The sequence below is a fragment of the Podarcis cretensis genome, assembly GCF_951804945.1.
Source record: "Podarcis cretensis genome assembly, chromosome: 1".
NCBI lineage: Eukaryota > Metazoa > Chordata > Lepidosauria > Squamata > Lacertidae > Podarcis > Podarcis cretensis.
Genome location: NC_137170.1, coordinates 11,490,258 through 11,508,895, shown reverse-complemented (window position 1 = coordinate 11,508,895; position 18,638 = coordinate 11,490,258). Strand labels below are relative to the sequence as shown.

Genomic DNA, 18,638 nt, shown 5'->3' with positions numbered 1-18,638 from the left:
CTCAACTGAAAGAGCACTTTGACATGAAAGATCTTGGAGAGGTAAACAACTACCTATCTCTGGAAATAGAAAGAGATCAAGATGGTAACATTCTAGTACACCAGTCACGGAAAATTGCTGATGTGTTAGGCAAACTAAACCTGATGGATGCTAACCCTGTAGACACACCGATGACAACAGGTTATCAGGTAGATGACACTGAAGAAGCATTTTCTGACACTACACTGTACAGAAGTGTGCTAGGCAAGCTAAATTTTATTGCCAGATGTTCAAGACCAGACATTGCTGTTAGCTGAAATTTGCTAAGCAGACAAGTCAACAATCCTACTGTTAAGGATTGGAAAGCTCTGAAACGCATAGCGCGCTATTTGAAAGGCACTATGCATTACAGACTGAGATTTAACAATCAGAAGTCTGGTGGTCTTGAGATATTTGCAGATGCAAGTTTTGGAAGTGACACTACAGACAGGAAAAGCACGTCTGGAGTTTGCTACATGTACAATCAGGGTCTATTTGATTGGTCATGCAAGAAGCAAACAACAGTTAGCTTAAGTACTTGTGAAGCTGAACTGAATGCACTGTCTTATTCACTCAAAGATTGTGAATGGTTGTTACAATTGTGCAAAGACATGAAAATTCCTGTCAAATGTCCAATCCAGGTTTACCAGGACAACAAAGCATGTTTGGCTTTGCTGAATTCTGAAGGTTGTAAGCAAAGCACGAAGCACTTGCAATTGAAGTTGCAACATGCTAGGGAACGTATTCAGAAGGGACTCGTAACGGTGTCCTATATGCCAGGTAATGAAATTCCTGCTGATGTATTGTCCAAGATTGTATCAAGGGATCAACACTGTACCTATGTGCAGAAGTTGGGTTTGTACTGATATTGTACGAACACGCTGCCCAGTGATGTTCACAGAAAGGGGGAGGATGTTGGTTTCTGCTCTCTTCACTGTGCAGCGAAATGCTTGTCACAAGACAATGTTTACATTCCAGTCAGAGTTGCTGTTGGAGTTTCTCATGGGAAAGGAGACTGGATGTGACGTACACTGGTTTCCTGTTTTTCACTGTTCTCACAGAGTTCTCTCCGTGCTTCAGAGGAGAGAGGATGCTTTCTCTGCTCCGGCAGAGGCAAGATGTTTTTCTGTAATCTACCAGCTTTGAAGTGTAAATAAAGTAATATAGAGTATGTGGCACGTACTCCTCATAATTCCGCTGTGCTTGGGACACTGCAAATTCAACATTGTTCACCACTTCCGTGAGAGAGGAAGAAAGAAAAGCTCCGCTAAACAGTTTAGAAAGAGGTTTACCTAACCACCAGTATTAGCGCAGTGAAAGTGTGTGGACGGTAACCTCTAATAAGAGCAACAAGATCTCTTTGCTGGGCCCCCAATCTGTTTGCAGTGGAGGATGCTATCCTGTCGCAACTCTTCAGCTCCCACTTCAGTCAGCTTCTGTACATGGCAGCCATCTTGTCTTTCACCTTAGGGCGCAAAATGTCTTGGGCAGGCCCCGAGCTCCATCAATGTACATGGTGGTCAAAAAAGATTGGGAGTGAGGTCGGCTGATGCCTGAATCAACCGAAGGAGAGATGTTCTTGCCTGGGCCTCTCCTGCATTAAACCCTCTTACCCCAAATATGCCCGCATGCGGTTGGATGCCAGGATTGGACACATCCACCCCCTTCTGTTTTAAACAGGAGAGATGCAAAGTACTTCTTTCTGTGAGCGATTGTGGTGGTAGCTAATGTAGGTGCCTACCCCCCCATTGATAGGAATGGCTTATGGGGAGGAGGCATGCCCACAGCATTTTGTCGTTCTGTCTCTTTTTGAGCTCTTTTAGGTATGGTGGCCATTTTGTCACACCCCATGGAAGCCATTTTGTGACTGGCACCCACAACACTTTCTCAAAGTGCGCCCACTGGCTCAAAAAGCTTGGGAACCACTGATATATAGCCTCAGTGACAACTGCAACAAGTCGAGGAGAGATGCATACATTGAAACATGTTAAACATCGGTCCGGTAGCTACACAACCCTTCTGCCAATAATTACAATGTGCTTTCAGATATGCGTTTGCTTTTCTACAGGTTGTGGAGTTCACCACAGAGACACATGATGAATAAACAAGAACTTGTCTTTCCTTGAAATGTCAGAAGAGGCCCTGAGCCAAATAGTTTTTTGGGGTGTGTGATAGATGAAATCTCACAGGCCTTAAGGAAAGCAATGAAGTGGGCAAGCGTTTTTTCTCTCTTCTTCTTCTTCCATGCAACTCATCTTCTTGACAATAACAACAAAGAAAACACTTGTTCATCCCTCTCCAGCCCCAAATTTTCTAAAAGCAAAGCACTCCAGAGCGAAGTCATTGCAAGTGTTTGCATTGAGCAACGAACAAAGCCCGGCTCCTTCAAGAGATGTGGATGATTCGTAAACAACTTGGCCACTCCATGGGTGACTTCGCCGCTCATCTTTCCTTCTCCTTGTTCCCATCAGGGAAGTAGCATCTCCACCCTGAACTTTTATTTTCTAGTCTGAATGACATTAAACTTACTTTACTGGAAGAATTTTTTCTCTGTAACATGACTCTACTTTCTAGGAAGACCTTTCAGTCAGAAAGCACAAGAGAAGAGCTACAGGGTTTTTGCAAATGTCGCCAATAGAAGATGGCCGAGTAAAATATATGGTCTTTCAATGTTCGCTTTGCTATTTTGCTTACTAGGCATTAGCATGGATAGGCAGATGTTCTTCTAAATGGAATTGGGGGTGATGGCAGTTAGTTTTGGGTGATGTCAGCCTTGAAACGGAGGGAGTGTGACTGTGGTTAAAGTTATACCACTTTAACTGTTAAGTTGTGGGCGAACATAGCAGACGACACAGCGATTTCTCCAGAGCAGCTCTTTACTTGCAAGCTAGACAGAACTGAACAGCAAACAGCTCAGCCGGCCTGCTTTTATAGGCAGCCGGCTGTCAACATTGTAGCAACAACAACCCAGAGTTTCCCGCCTAAAATAACTGAGGTGGACCTGAGTGAAAACTATCTACAGACCTGAGTGAAAACTATCTACAGTATCCCCCTGCTGGCCCAGGGTGAAACTTCACTACATAACATTAACAACCATGGCTTCCCCCAGCGAATCCTGGCAACGGCTATTTTTAAAGGGTGTTGGGACCTGTGGCTCTAACAACAGTTTCCTTCTGAGAAATTTCATCCCTGCTATTAATGCTGGATGAAATTATATTGGTTAGTTCAAACTGATAGCTGCAGGAAGCAATTGAGTAAGAGAGGAAGGCTGGAAGATGTCCACTGTTTCTTTGCAAAGGAGGAAAATAGGGAGAGACTCAGGACACAGAACCAAAACCACACAGTATTTCTCTCAGCAGAGAAACAATTGTGGCAGCAGAGACCCACCCCCTTCTGATCCAATGTAAGACACTATTCAGTTCAGTTAGATGTTAAGCATGCATGGTATATTTACAAGGGAAGAGGGAGGACAGAAAAGGAGAACAACTTGGCCACTCCCCCTCTGACCTCTCATTGGCCACACTCCTGTGACCTCAGTGCAGCCCCACCAAGTTACCATAGTTTTCCATGTATAAACCGATGCTTTTTTATTATAAAATAATATTTAAATTTTTGGGTCGTCTTAGGCACGGATAGTGCAGAGGGGGTGATTAATTACAGTCGATTGTCAGCGACAATTGGGCGGGTGATTGGTGGCTGTGGCAAAGGCTGTTGTCAATTGGCTGTCGCTGTGGCAATTGTGCAGACAATTTTCGGCAACCCCCCTCCCCAAAAAAGCTCAACATCTCTGGGCAATCTCCTCCCATTTTCTATTTCTAGGTCCCCAAAATAGGGATCATCTTATACACGGTAAATGTCGAGAACATTTATAAATAAATGGCAGCAAAGAAACAGTAAGGTGAAAGTAGGATAAAAAGAAAATGTTCCAATTTCTGATAGCTCAGTTGGTTAGAGCATGGTGCCGATTACACCAGGGTTGCAGGTTTGATCACCCTATGGGACAGCTGCATATTCCTGCATTGTAGGGGGTTGGATTAGATGATCCTCAGGGTCCTTTCCAGTTCTACAATTCTGTGATTCTAATCTGCCTCCCTGTTTCTTTCCTCTTCATAACGTAAGAGACTGGCTGCTGGATCAGAGCAACGGCACACATAGTCCAGCATCCAGTTAGCGTATTGGCCAACTGGATGCCTAAGGGAACCTGCAAGCAAGATCTGAGAACAACAGCACTCTCCCCATTATGAATACCAAGGTGGTATTCAGAAGCATTGCTTCCTTCGGTGTTGGAGAGAGAATGCAGCCGTCTTGGCTAGTAACACTGATAGTCTTCTCTTCCACAAACTGGCCTAATCTTCCCACATGCACCCCAGATTGGCTCAAAGGCACTAGGAAACCTCCAAGCAGCCTGTAGGGGGAAGAGTCAGGATATTGTGCTGTCAGCATATTTTCCAAAGCACCTTCTTGCCCTGTGATAGCAGGAGACACAAAAGCTGGTGGGCAATATACTGCCGCATGCCCCCCCATTTCTGACTGGTGCAAAATTCCAGGGTTTTGTGTTTCCTTTGGAATGAGGTACAGCTGTGGGGGTCTTTGTGATATATGGTTTATGTACATGTATATACAACCTGAGTCTATGATGGAGGGGTTCATTGCCATAGCCTTGGATGTGAGCAGAAATCAGGCATGTCTACTCCTCACAGACTTCAGCTTGCTTCTTCCTCTGGCTTCTAGCTTACATACACAAACACACACACACACACACACACACACACACACACACACACCTCAGCTCTAGCCTTTGTCTTTTCTAACTATCTACCAGCAAGCTGAGGGAGGAGGGCGCACCCATTTTGCCGTCTGGCACAGAGGTCCGCTCCACTTCCTTGTGGAGAGGAGTTGTGGAGAGGACCACGTGGCCACCCACTCTCCCCCAGGCCCTGGGGATCCCGGCCGCGTCATCACTCTGCCAGCCAATCCACAGGCTGGTGGGGGTGTGGCCAGGACCATTTAAACCTCCCTCCCTCCTTCCTTTTTTTGCAGGTTTTCACTGGCCTTGCTATGGACCTTGGTTGGTCGCCGTTGAGGGGCCTGGTAGGGATTTTTCCACTTGGCAAAATTGGCACGGGCCATTTGGTTTTCACCTACCTCGTAGCAACTGTCACAACTTTGTAAGGTTTTGCGGTTAGGCTTTGTTTGACCTTATGATGGGGGAGGTGAGGTGGGGCCATCACCTGCCCCTCCAAGCTTAAGGGTATTCTGTTAAAGGAATCCGGGAGTGTGGATCTTGTCTGAAGCCCAGGTCGGGGGCTAGGGCCATGACGTGACCCCGACAGGAACACCTGGGGGAGCTTGAGTTGGTTCGCATCGACGGGGCTCCCCCTTCTGGTGGTTTACCCTTACCGGACTCCCTGCGCAATGGGCAGGAGTCAGATATAGTCGGGTCCATTCAATGCCTAAGCCACATTCTGTAATCAATAAAGTTGTGGCCAAAATTTGCCCAATAACATTAATATCTTTGTCCTGGTGTGTTTTATTCATCAACGAGGGGTGGTTGCGGGCTCCAGACAAACAGCTACTTCCTTTGTTACCCTGGCCATTCCAATACTTTGAACCCTTCCTTAGATTTTAATATTTGCTGGATGCAGAAATTAGAAGAGTCTGGACATACAGCCTACTCTCCCCCCCCCAAAAAAAAACCCCTCATAACAATATATTAAAAGGTTGACCTTGCATGAGAAGCCCATTTTTCCAATTCTTTAAAATGGAAACATAAATCCTTTCTGCTCCAAGCCCATTAATTTTGTTGAGTCCTTTAAAAAAAGGGGGTGGTGGTATGGACTGGACACAGGGTGGGGTTTAGTTATTCTTGCTTAAATAATTAATATGGAGGACAGAGGATCAACCACCAGAGGGCTACATAAAGTAAGGAAAGATGAAGAACTGTCAGATTTGGTTTCTCTCAGGTTTTCAGTTTTCCAGTCTACAGTTTTACTCATTTCCACATTAGTTTGAGATTTATTTATTTATTAGGAGTCTGCATTATAATGTATATGTATATTAAAATGTACATGTATATTTTTACCTAAAATGTACAATTTTGCAAGCATTCCCTCCCCTAGAATATAATGCTCTCTTTCCCCCCACATTGCTTTCACCATTAATTTTTGTGTGCACTTTCCCCTAAGGTACACATTTCTTTTGTTGGAGAGCTGCATTGTAAAGAAATCTGAGAAGTGTGAAGGATACCTGTATTTCAGTTGGTTTGAGAAATGCAAATAGTGTAGATTCACATCAATACGTGAACCAAACAAATTCATCCCCCATTACTAATCAGGGGCTATTACAATTAATTACAAACTTAGTTACGTTAGTTTCGGCCATAGCAGATAGCAAGACAAATAAAGTAGGTTTTAGCAGAAGCTGAACTGCAGCAGAACCAAAACAGCGCTGATTGCGGCAAACACAGGACAGGATGCTGCCTCCTTATATCCTTAACTGCCATCTTGGGGAGCAAGGTGAGTTCTAACAAGCTAAGAAGAGCCTGCTGGATCAGGCCAATCCAGTCCAGCATCTGCTCACAGTGGCTGAGCAGATACCTGTGGGAAATCATTGATAGCTCTCTCCTCCTCCACGATAGGCCTTCTCTCCCATAGGAGGTGGTGTCGTCACCCAAGTCTGTTCTGGCAAATAGGCATTGGTAATCCTTGATGCTACCCTGAATGAGACAGAGGAGGACAAAGTACAAAATATGAGGTCTGATCTGTTCAATCACAGACCACCATGATACCGGGGGGGGGGGGGAGTGCAAGTCCTCAAAAAAACGTGACCAGTACTCGTTTTCTCCTTCCTGTCTGCCTCTTTTGCTGAATGTATATTGCCTTGTTCCATTTTGTGTGTGGCTTATAATTTTTATGAGTTTATTTGTTTGCATTATTGTATGTCCTGCAAAGATCACCAGTGTTGAAGCAATGATTCTTCAACATCAGCTTTGTTGGACTGGTCATGTTGTGCGGAGGCCTGATGGTCGTCTTCCAAAGCAACTACAGTGGTACCTCGGGATGCGAACGGGATCCTTCAGAACGGAACGCAAGGTGCGATAGCGTGTCTGCGCATGCGCGGGTCGCGTTTCACCGCTTCCTTGCATGCGTGTGATGTCATTTTGACCGTCTGCGCATGCGCGAGCAGCGAAACCCGGAACTAACGCGCTCCGTTACTTACGGGTCGCCGCGGAGCGCAACCTGAAAGTGCTCAACCTGAAGTGTATTTATCCTGAGGTATGACTGTATTCTATTCTGAACTTAAAAATGGAAAGCATAATGCTGGTGGTCAACAAAAGAGGTTTAAAGACTCTCTCAAGGCAAATATAAACACCAACAATTGGGAAACACTGGTCTGCGAGTGCTCCAGTTGGAGAACAGCCTTTACCAAGGTGTCATGGGCTTTGAAGACACTCAAACTCAGGACGCAAGGGAGAAACACGTTAAGAGGAAGGCACGCTTGGCAAATCCACACCGTGATCAACTCCTGCCCAGAAACCAATGTCCCCACTGTGGAAGGACGTGCGGATCCAAAATTGGCCTCCATAGTCACTTACGGACTCACTGTTAAAACCGTGTTTATGGAAGACAATATTACTCGGCTACAAGTGATCGCCAAAGAAGAAGAAGTCCGTACACTGTTGTTGTAACCTCCCCCTGGACCCTCATGATGAAGGATGGGGCAAGAAATATTATTCAACAAATAAACAAATCATTTTGAAATATTGGTGGGATGGTTGCTCTGAAGGAGATTCTGCCGAGTCCCTTTGACAGAGTGACAGATGAAAAACCCCTCAGGAGGAATCTAGAGCAATATAGAGGAAGAGTTTCCTTATATAAAGAGGCTTTAATTGTGAGAATATAACTGCTTCTTACCAGAACCTTACAAGATGGGGAATGTCTCTCATCTCCCCCTCACCAGCAAATTGTTTCTCATCTATAAGCGGTCCTTGCAATATCAGCACTGTGGGGATCAGTTGGTTATAAGCTACAAGCAGCTCCCAGCTTTAAAAACCTGCATGATTTAGAAAAGGATTTATTATTATTTTTTTTGGAAGGAACAGTGTGGTGCTAGACTTGCATTATCACCCTTGCAAAGCCACTCATTATACAGATTTGGTTGTACTCAGTAACAGTACATATGGCTTTCCTTTCAAATGCTCCACCATCCCCATATTTGCAAAGTAGCAACATGACATTAAATTTATATAGTTTTAAGTAATTCCACCCTCCTGTCTTGGAGGCTTTGGTTTAATATTGATTTTGGAAAGAGCAGTGATTCAGTCTGTTTTAATTGATCTCACCCCCTGTAGATGTCTGCTGCTGGTTAATGCCCTTCACTGGGAAAGTAGAGCAAGATGATATATATTGCCTGTAACTGGTATTCTCCAGATATATTGCATTGTAGAGCTACCAGATTCTGATGTGGGGAAACTTTAAACCCTTCCAGGCTCAGGAGTTTCCCCAAATCTGGTAGCTCTACAATACAATACAATACAATACAATACAATACAAGGTCTTGCATGACCTTGCCAAAATCTCGTGAGATCTCGCACGCTCTGCAAGATCTGGCAAGATTTTGTCGGAAGGTGGCACTAATGTCAGCACTGCTTCTCTGCCACTGGCAGAGGTGGCAGGATACCAACAGGGGCACCACCTTGGGGTCTTCCGCTGCTTGAGGCAGCTGCTTCACCCCGCATGATGGGAGGGCCGGTCCTGCCTGAGACTACAGATGGATGAATCTGTCAATTTTAGTTTCTCTTATCTTCTCATTTTTCCAGTATCCAGTTTAGTTGATTTGCACATCAGCAGTCTGATTTTTTTATTTTAAGGCCTTCTGAAAATTCATCAGGGTTTTAGTGCAAAATTCTACTTATATATATCTAGTTCTGTATGGAATTTTGCCTAATATTCACATAATTTTGCAAAGCAATTGCTCCTTAACATAATGTATTTTTGTGTGTTATTTTCCTGAAATACAGTGGTACCTTGGGTTAATTCGTTCCGGAGGTGCGTTCTTAACCTGAATGTGTACTTAACCTGAAGCACCACTTTAGCTAATGAGGCCTCCTGCTGCCGCTGCGCCGCCAGAGCACGATTTCTGTTCTCATCCTGAAGCAAAGTTCTTAACCTGAAGCACTATTTCTGGGTTAGCGGAGTCTGTAACCTGAAGCGTATGTAACCTGAGGTACCGTTGTATGTACATTACCCTGCTATATGCATTTTTGTACACTTAATTTTGCTGGAGAATTGCACTGGAGAGGTGCGTGAATTTCAAAGAGTGGCTATGTTTGGGTGCATGTACTTTATCTGGAAAGCACAAATTATGTAGCTTCACCTTTAATGTGAAATGGATCAGATTTCTCCCCTATGCCTATCCGGAAAACAAGTATCTGTCAGATTTCCTCTTCCCCAATCAAATGATCTGGGATTGTGGGGCAGTAGATGTATGGGATTGCTGCAGGGCCTTCTCTGTAGTGGTGCCCTGGCTGTGGAAGGGCTCCTCTGGAAGGCCTGTTTATTGATCATTCGGCCTGGTTTGCTTGCACAGAGCTTATGGGGAGTTTATATTAGGTCTCTTCCTTAGTGAGTCTACTGCTCATTGTCAAAGCACCTCACTGCAGTTTTGTGAATAAAAAATGACATTATAATAAACAAACATGCAAAAACCTATTAAAAAACCCAGCAGCCTAAACAACAATAATGCCAGACCTTTGGGCACAGATGAAAATATGGACATCCTTGTGTACTTCTAACCTTAACTGCCCCCATGCATTCTCCAGCTAAAGTGTGCCTTCCTTTTGCACATTGCTGATGGCATTTCTCTGCTGGCTCTGCATGAAATGGTCACACACACACACACACACACACACACACCACCCTGCTCTTCGAAGAAACATAAGACTGTCCAGTCTGTAGGGATGAATCTGTCAATCTAGGTCTACTCTTCCAATCATAAGTCCTGATCTCCACATTTCCACCTCAGTATGCCTTTTAAAAATAATCTTCATGACTTTTAGTGTGACATTCTTCTGATATATAATTTTTAAACGCAATTTTGCCAAGAGGTGCATTTTTGCAAGCACTTTCCCCCAAGGTAATTCACTTTTGTAGGATACTGTCCACCAACACGTGCATTTTTATGTGTGTTTCCCCCTAGCAAACACATTTTTGTCTACCTTACCATGGCTGGAGATACTGCACTGCAAAATTCAGAGAGGTGCAAATTTCAAAAGAGAGACGTGTTTCAGGCCACACATTGCTCCAGGAAATGCGAATTAAATAAGTCCGCCTTTAAATGTGATCGGAACTGCATTTCTTTGCCATCCTTACCACCCAGTCTCATAGTGAGGATCTGGTTGCAATGAATATCTAGAATGGCCTCTGCCACTCAAGCACATCCAGCGACATTTAAAACATCGAGGGGCAGTTATGGGTGAGGGTGAAAGTTCGGAAGCAGCCCGCTGGTGTTATGTTCATGCATTCATGTGCAATCCCATGCATGCCTGCTGAGAAGTAAGTCCCACTGAGTTTAAGGAGACTTAAAGGTAAAGGTAAAGGGACCCCTGACCATTAGGTCCAGTCGTGACCGACTCTGGGATTGCGGCGTTCATCTCGCTTTATTGGCCGAGGGAGCCGGTGTACAGCTTCCAGGTCATGTGGCCAGCATGACTAAGCCGCTTCTGGCGAACCAGAGCAGCGCACTGAAACGCTGTTTACCTTCCCACCGGAGCGGTACCTATTTATCTACTTGCACTGCTTGCTTTCAAACTGCTAGGTTGGCAGGAGCTGGGACCGAGCAACGGGAGCTCACCCCGTCGCAGGGATTCGAACTGCCGACCTTCTGATCGGCAAGTCCTAGGCTCTGTGGTTTAACCCACAGCGCCACCCGCGTCCCTAAGGAGACTTACTCCAAGGTTAATGCAGCCTGCGTGCGGAATCAAGACGCAACTGGCTCTCCTTTTACCAGATTCAACCAAATGGAAGGCTTCTATTGCATTCTGTCAGGGCACAGTTGCAAACTTACTAAATAAATAAAAAAATCCCTCCCCAACTCCCCCTCTCTCGAGGAATAGACGGGTGAGTTTTTTTTACCAGCAGCACACCCTTAAAAAATAAATAAATAAAATACACAGGGACCTGTCCCTGGTTAAGGACACTTGGGAAGCGTGATTCAAATGTTTCCTTTGGTAATTAGGTCTGTGTTGTCAGATAATAGATTATCCTTGCGGTGTCTACAAGGATAGACTAGTTTGGAACGAGCACAGGCAAGGCTGGGCACTAGAGCAGGCAGTGACTAAGAAGCTTCTGAAATTTGTCATGTCAGGGAAGGAGGGGGAACTTCAACGAAGCTGTTGCTTTTGCCGAGGAAAGAAAACACCGGGCGTCTGCATGTGTGCGTGTGTGCGCGCTCACTAGCTGACAAGATACCGCTCCGTAGCGGCTGGTATTTGAGCTCACGGAGGCTCAGCGGTGTGCTGTCAGAGCCGGTCTTGGATACAGCTGTTGCTCTGGTGAGGAAAAAGGAAGCAAAAAAAGGAAACTCGGAAATGCTGGCTCGGGTTTAATGCGTTCCCAGTAATTGCAGAGTCAAGAACGATCCATTCAAAAGCACTCAGGTAGGTGCTTGCATTGAGCTGTGTGAATGTTAATACATATAGAGAGAGATTGTGTATGAGTGAATGAAAGAGAGAGAGAGAGAGAGAGAGAGAGAGAGAGAGAGAGAGAATATAAATGATTGCTAGGTAATGGATCATAGAAAGGGGTATGGGAGAGCAATAAATGATGCTATTGTTGATTTGATTGATAATGATTCTGGAAAGAGGACAGTTAGATTTAGAAAGCTCAAAATGGCCTTTCTCAGGACCATTTCAGAATTTTCATATTTTTTTATCTCTTAAAGTTGTCTAGAAAAAAATGCAAAAGTTTGTTACTTAAGTCACTTGTGGTTTGCTTCCGTGTGTGTGTGTGTGTTTAAATGAAACCTGAAGAAGAAAGACTGGGGATGGCACAAGTGTTCAAAAACTCATGTGAATACTTTAACCAAAATGATGGGGAAAACTGGATATGAATGAGAGAGAAGCCAAATAATTTATTTTTTCATATGCTTGGAGCGTCCTGTTTCACTGGAGTTTATTTGGGCAAAAAGAACTCAAATCCATTGTAAAGATGTGGAGCAGTGGTTTTCGGCTTGAGCCCAGTCTGAGCAGTGGGGGAAATTAAATATGTAATCCTATATACAAATAACTCTGGAGTACTCCTCATTGAGTTCAATGGAGATTACTCTGAGTCAGAAGGCATAGGATCACCATTGGGATTAGAGTTTTTTCAGCCTTTGCGTCTATGCTCCATGCTTTTTTTTAAGGAATGTTATGAAAGGGGTTAATGCAATGGCATTCCCAATTAATTAATTTCATCAATTCCTCATCCATTCTACTAATGCCTCATTAATTCCTAATTCCACCGTATGGAAGTGGCAGCAGACTGTAAACCGGTCTCTTAACTGCTGGGTAGAAAAATACCTTCCAGATCTGAGGGAAAATCACACACTGGGCACAATTTGCTCACCGAAGTCCCATTGATGTCAGTAGGAAACTTAAGCTGTTGCTTAACTCACTTCCACTGAAACCAATGGGACTCCAAATCATTTGGCTCTGGCTGGATCTTGCCCAGTGTGTATGCTTCCTAAAACAGAGAGGCACAGACTTGAAGGTCACATCCTTGAAGCCCTCACATCCCTGTTAAGAAAGTTGAATTGGGGGGGGGGGACTTGTTGTGGCTACTCTGTACGTGCTCACAACAGGCCTCCTTTTAACTACATCACATGGTTCCTCTGAGAGTCTTCCTTGCACTGGAAACCTGTCTCCAAGGCATAGTCTTATATGCATCCAATACATATCTTCTGTGGCTATTTCTTGGAGTTGTAGCCCACTCTGTGCCACAGGTGGCGATTCCCTCTTACGCCACGCTAGGGGCTTTGTGCAATTGCCAGCGATGCCTCGAAAGGTTGTGTCTTTGCAGCCTGAAGTGGGGCATTGAAAGGTGAGGGTTCGAATCCTGCCCTCTTAGGGCTTGGCTTCATTACCAAGTTTTTCATAGCCTTTCCACGAGGGGGGGGGGGCTCACAGCTCAGAGGTAAAGCCCATGCGCTGTCTGCTGCAGATGTCTGGTTGAATCCCACACATCTCTAGCCAAGTCCCTGGGAAGCCATATCCAACCAAAGGTTGCAGTAGTATACCAAGTTAGCACAACCAATAGTTTGGCGCAGACAAAGGTGCCGCAGTCAAAGGTGTGTCCTTGAACCTCACAATTTCCCGCTTGTTTAAAGCGGTAGAGGGATTGATCCAGGTAAAGCCCCCCTCCCTCACAAAATGCACACCATCTGTACTCATTTGTTCCTCCCTGACAAAGGCTACTCGGACAATTACTCAGTCCACTTCTTTGGAGAAGCCCGGTGTAGCAAAAGGTCGAGATGCAATTTCTATGCGACGCAGAGCTTTTCTATGCGACACAGAGATGTAGAGATTGTAGGATTAAACCTCAAGGTAGCGTTTTGGGCTAACTGAACACATCAGTTAAAAGGGTCCGTGGTTCCAGATCCATGCAGCGCAGCCTATGTTTATTATATAATTTTGCAGCCGTCTCTTTTATTTTTAATACTCCGCTGAATCACAATGTGTGTGCGTTCACATTTTTGGAATGCCAATGATAAAAATGGCAAATAGTTGGGCAGAGATCCAGTCCCTGGAGAAAAAAAAGAAGAAGTTTGGATGAGCCCGAGAAATTGTGTCTCCTTGGAATATGCAGAAATGCGGGGATCCTATTCTGGTTTGCAAGACAACCTGAGCAATGATATGCATCCACATAATGGCAAACCAGCTTGTTGGGACCCCTTCCTGCTTGCAGCCTTCTCGATTTGAGGAGAACAAAGCAAAAACCAGACAAGCTAGCAGCGCGGGGAGAGCAGAAACCTAGGTGGGCTTTCACAGCATGTATCTATGCATTATTTGCTTATTTATTCAAAACATTTCCATGCTGCCCCGAAAGTCAAAATTCCTGGGGCGTTTTGCCACGACAATACAAATAGCAAGATAAAAACAAGGAAAGGCAAGTGCCAAAATAAGGAGGAAGAGCCGTAGCTAAGTGGAAAGCCCCTGCCTTGGATGCAAAAGGCTCCTGGTTCTATCCCATCTCCACCTACAGCTGCCTGAGTCATTGGAGAGCTGCTGCCTGTCCGTGTTGACAGTACTGGGCTGGATGGACCAATGGTGTGGCTCAGTAGAAGGTTGCTTCCTATGATCTTAATAAATCATCTCAGGTGGGAAATGGCTTAAAGGGTATATATATATATATATATATATATATATATCCCCAGTGCCTTTTGGAAGGATCAGATTTCAGACACCGCAGGGTCTTCTTTTATCCCAACAAGACAGTATAATTCTTTTATCCTCCAGAGGCTGCTGTTTTATCCACATGCATCTTTAATGTTTTTAAATGTACCACATGTTTTTAATGTTCTGTTGAAAGCCACCTAGAGTGGCTAGAGAAACCCAGCCAAATGGGCGGGGTAGAAATAATAATAATAATAATAATAATAATAATAATAATAATAATACCTGGGTGGGAGTTAAGCTCTGTGACAAGCATGGACTTATTCCTGAGTAGGCACATGAACACAAATGCACAGTTAAGGATTGTAATTAAGAAGTTTTCAAGACCTCGTGTCAATATTTTGCTCTTTTTTCAGAAAAGGAGAGAGATGCTAGACTTGGCTCTAGATGCAGTAGACTATGGACTGGCACATGCTAAAATCCACCAGCCTCTTCAAAGTAGATTACCAGGACTCTTACCTCTCATTAGGTCTTGGCCATCAGTTAAACACACAAACGCACACACCACCAGCAACACAAACAAACAAACAAACAAAAACAAACCCTGCTATACATTTTGAACTGATTTGAATTTCAAATTTGAGCTTAAAGCTTGAAACAAGAATTGAGGGGATGCTCATCAAATTTGCAGATGACACCAAACTGGGAGGGGTAGCTAATGCTGCAGAAGACAGAATCATAATTCAGTATGACCTTAACAGACTGGAGAACTGGGCACAAGCTAACAAAACGAATTTCAATAGGGACAAATGTAAGGTTCTGCATTTAGGCAGGAAGAACCAGATGCACAGATATAGGATGGGGGGCACCTGGCTTACTAGCAGTACATGTGACAAAGGGATCTAGGGGTCTTGGAGAACCATAAGCTTAACATGAGTCAACCGTGTGATGCAGCAGCAAAACAAGCTAACTCTGTTCCAGGCTGCATTAACAGAAGTGTAGTGTCTGATCATGCTTTGGAATTATGGTGCTGAAGGAGACTCTTGAGAGTCCCATGGACTGCAAGAAGATCAAACCAATCCATTCTTAAGGAAATTAGTCCTGAGTGCTCACTGGAAAGACAGATCGTGAAGCTGAGGCTCCAATACTTTGGCCACCTCATGAGAAGAGAAGACTCCCTGGAAAAGACCCTGATGTTGGGAAAGATGGAGGGCACAAGGAGAAGGAGACGACAGAGGATGAGATGGTTGGACAGTGTTCTCGAAGCCACAAACATGAGTCTGACCAAACTGCGGGAGGCAGTGGAAGATAGGAGTGCCTGGCGTGCTCTGGTCCATGGGGTCACGAAGTGTCGGACACGACTAAATGACTAAACAACAACAAGTGTCTGATCAAGAGAGGTAATAGTACTGCTCTATTCTCCCTTGGTCAAAACACACCTGAAATACTATATCTAGTTCTGGGTGCTGCAGTTTAAGAAGGATATGTTGACAAGCTGGAAGGTGTGCAGAGGAGGGCAACCAAAAGGATCAAGGGTCTGGAAACCAAGCCTGATGAGGGATGGTTGAGGGAATTGGGCATGTTTAGCCTGGAAAAGAGGAGACTGAGAGGAGATATGGTAGCCATTGTTAAATATCTAAATGGCTGATGCACGGAAGATGAAGCAAGCTTGTTTTCTCCTGCTCTGGCAGGTAGGACCCGAATTAGTGGATTTAAGTTTCAAGAAAAGAGATTCCGACTAAACATCAGGAAGAACTTTCTGGCAGTCAGAGCTGTTCGGCAGTGGAAGAGAGTCCCACGGTAGGCGATGGACTCTTCTTCCTTGGAGGTTTTAAAGCAGAGGTTGGATGGCCATCTGCCATGGATACTTTAGCTGAGATTCCTGCATTGCCGGGGGTTGGGCTAGATGACCCCTGGGGTCTCTTCCAGCTCTAAGATTCCATGAAGGTAAAATTATGCATGGTGCTTCAAAGATTTGTTGGTCAGAGTGTGCAAAAGAAGGATCGAACCTTTTTTATGTATGCTACAACAGCAGCAAGGATACTCATCGCTAAAAGCTGGAAAACTCAAGAATTACCCACACTGGAAGAATGGCAGATGCAACTGATAGACTATATGGAACTGGCGGAGATGACTGGCAGAATCCGAGACCTGGGAGAAGAACTGGTGGAGGAAGACTGGAAGAAATTCAAGGACTATCTACAAAAATATTGTAAATTGTATGATTGTTAAGAAAGATGTAAGATTAGCAAAAACATGGCTTCAACAAACTAGTTATAAAGAATATAAATTTAAATTTAATTGGAAGATGAAAAGATAAATTTTGGATAAGTAACATTTTATGATTAAGTTTCAATAAGAGTATGTTAAATTTCAAAATTTGAGATATTAATATTGAAAAATTATATTATATGAATTAAACTAAGTTAATAATTTGCTGGTAAAATTTATGAGTTTAGAAAGCAGGAACAAGGGTTGTGAGGAAGTCCAAAGATGAAATATGAAATGTGGATTTTGGAAAAGATTGTGTTATTATCTATGTATTTTATTGTTAAACTAAAATTTAATAAATATTATAAAAAACAAAAAAAAAAAAAAACAAAGATTTGTTTCCTGTCAATGCTGGAGTGAAGTGGGGTGGGTGTTTAAGGCAGCACTGGGTTTGAATGAAGCTCCATATCCCTGCTCAGTCACAAATCTCCCACTATGGCCATGGGCAAGTCTGAACTTACTAGGGCTCTTTCCAGGGTTTTGCTTTGCTGCTTTAAGCCAAGCAGGGAGCTACTGCGTTGCCGGCGGCGTGCAGTGAAATTTTTCCGCAGGGGAATAGTTAAGGCCAGAGGTGCCAGCATGCAAGGGCAATTGGAGCGGGGAGTGATGTTGTGTGCGTGACATCACACATGTGAGCCTATGGCAGAAGCTTCCTGAGCTTTGGGATGGATGCACCAGGCCTCTGACAGGATGCTGCGTCATACAGTCTCTCATGAGATTTCTGAACCTGGCAGGATTTGCATTTACAGTGGTACCTCGGGTTACATACGCATCAGGTTACATATGCTTCAGGTTACAGACTCCGCTAACCCAGAAATAGTACCTCAGGTTAAGAACTTTGCTTCAAGATGAGAACAGATATTGCAAGTTGGCAGCGGGAGGCCCCATTAGCTAAAGTGGTACCTCAGGTTAAGAACAGTTTCAGGTTAAGAACGGACCTCCAGAACAAATTAAGTTATTAGCCCGAGGTACCACTGTATCCCTTTTGGACAGAAATGCCAAGTCTTCTTTTCCTCTACCAGGGTTTCCCCCCATTTGGGATCCTGTCAAGATTTTGAACACTTGGCCATCTATTTTTGATAAATTTTGTTTTCTTATTAAAAGAACTTAGTGCTTAGCACCCAGGATATAAACAGCATTCTAGACCAGGGTTTCCCCAAACAATAATTTTAAAAATGCAATATTACAAGCAGTTACAAACAGGCTTCTCGGTTGTGGCTCTGTTCCTGTTTGCATGGCAGCACAGAGTTCACTGTTGGAGGGAATGATATCAGGGGACAGCTGCCCCAAGGAGCTCTCCAAAGTATTGATTCTTACTGCGTTCCTGAAAGTGACTCTCTGTTCTCAGAGAGCCTAACCCCAAAGCTTTCTGCTGTTCACTCCTGACTCTGTCCCTTCCAGATCTAGGGGTTTTAGTGAACCATAAGCTTAACATGAGTCAACTGTGTGATGCGGCAGCAAAAGAAGCTAACACTGTTCCAGGCTGCATCAACAGAAGTCTAGTGTCTGATCAAGAGAGGTAACAGTACTGCTCTATTCTGCCTTGGTCAGACCACACCTGAAATACTGTGTCTAGTTCTGGGTGCCACAATTTAGGAAGGATGTTGACAAGCTGGAATGTGGGCAGAGGAGGGCAACCAAAATGATCAAGGGCCTATAATTGGAAGTAAGGATAAGAAGTTTGTAATGAAAGTGGATATTGATGTTACAAATATGAAATTGGGAACTGCTAAATATGTGTTATGATGAAATTCAGATTGGAAGGTGTCGAGGAAGTCTCCTAGCAATGTAAATATACCAGGGAATAATAATAAGAAGAAAATCTTCTTTTATCTTTTGCGTTTTTATTGTTGTTAAGTTTTTATGTTGTGTTAAATGTTATTTTTCCCCTGTGTTTATGTTTGTGTATTATAAGAGAAAACCAATAATTATTTTTTTTTGGGGGGGGGGATGATGAAGGGTCTGGAAACCAAGCCTG

The 18,638-nt window shown here is 44.0% G+C and overlaps 1 protein-coding gene across 1 annotated transcript in view; it reads left to right on the top strand.

The window, feature by feature from the left end:
- Positions 1 to 11,310: 11,310 nt before the first annotated feature.
- The window catches only part of ESR2 (estrogen receptor 2), a 63,377-nt gene continuing 56,049 nt past the window's right edge, over positions 11,311 to 18,638 (top strand). The window contains exon 1 of the mRNA XM_079947579.1: positions 11,311 to 11,674. The gene's annotated coding sequence lies outside the window, so the exon portion shown is untranslated. The remainder of the gene's footprint in view (positions 11,675 to 18,638) is intronic.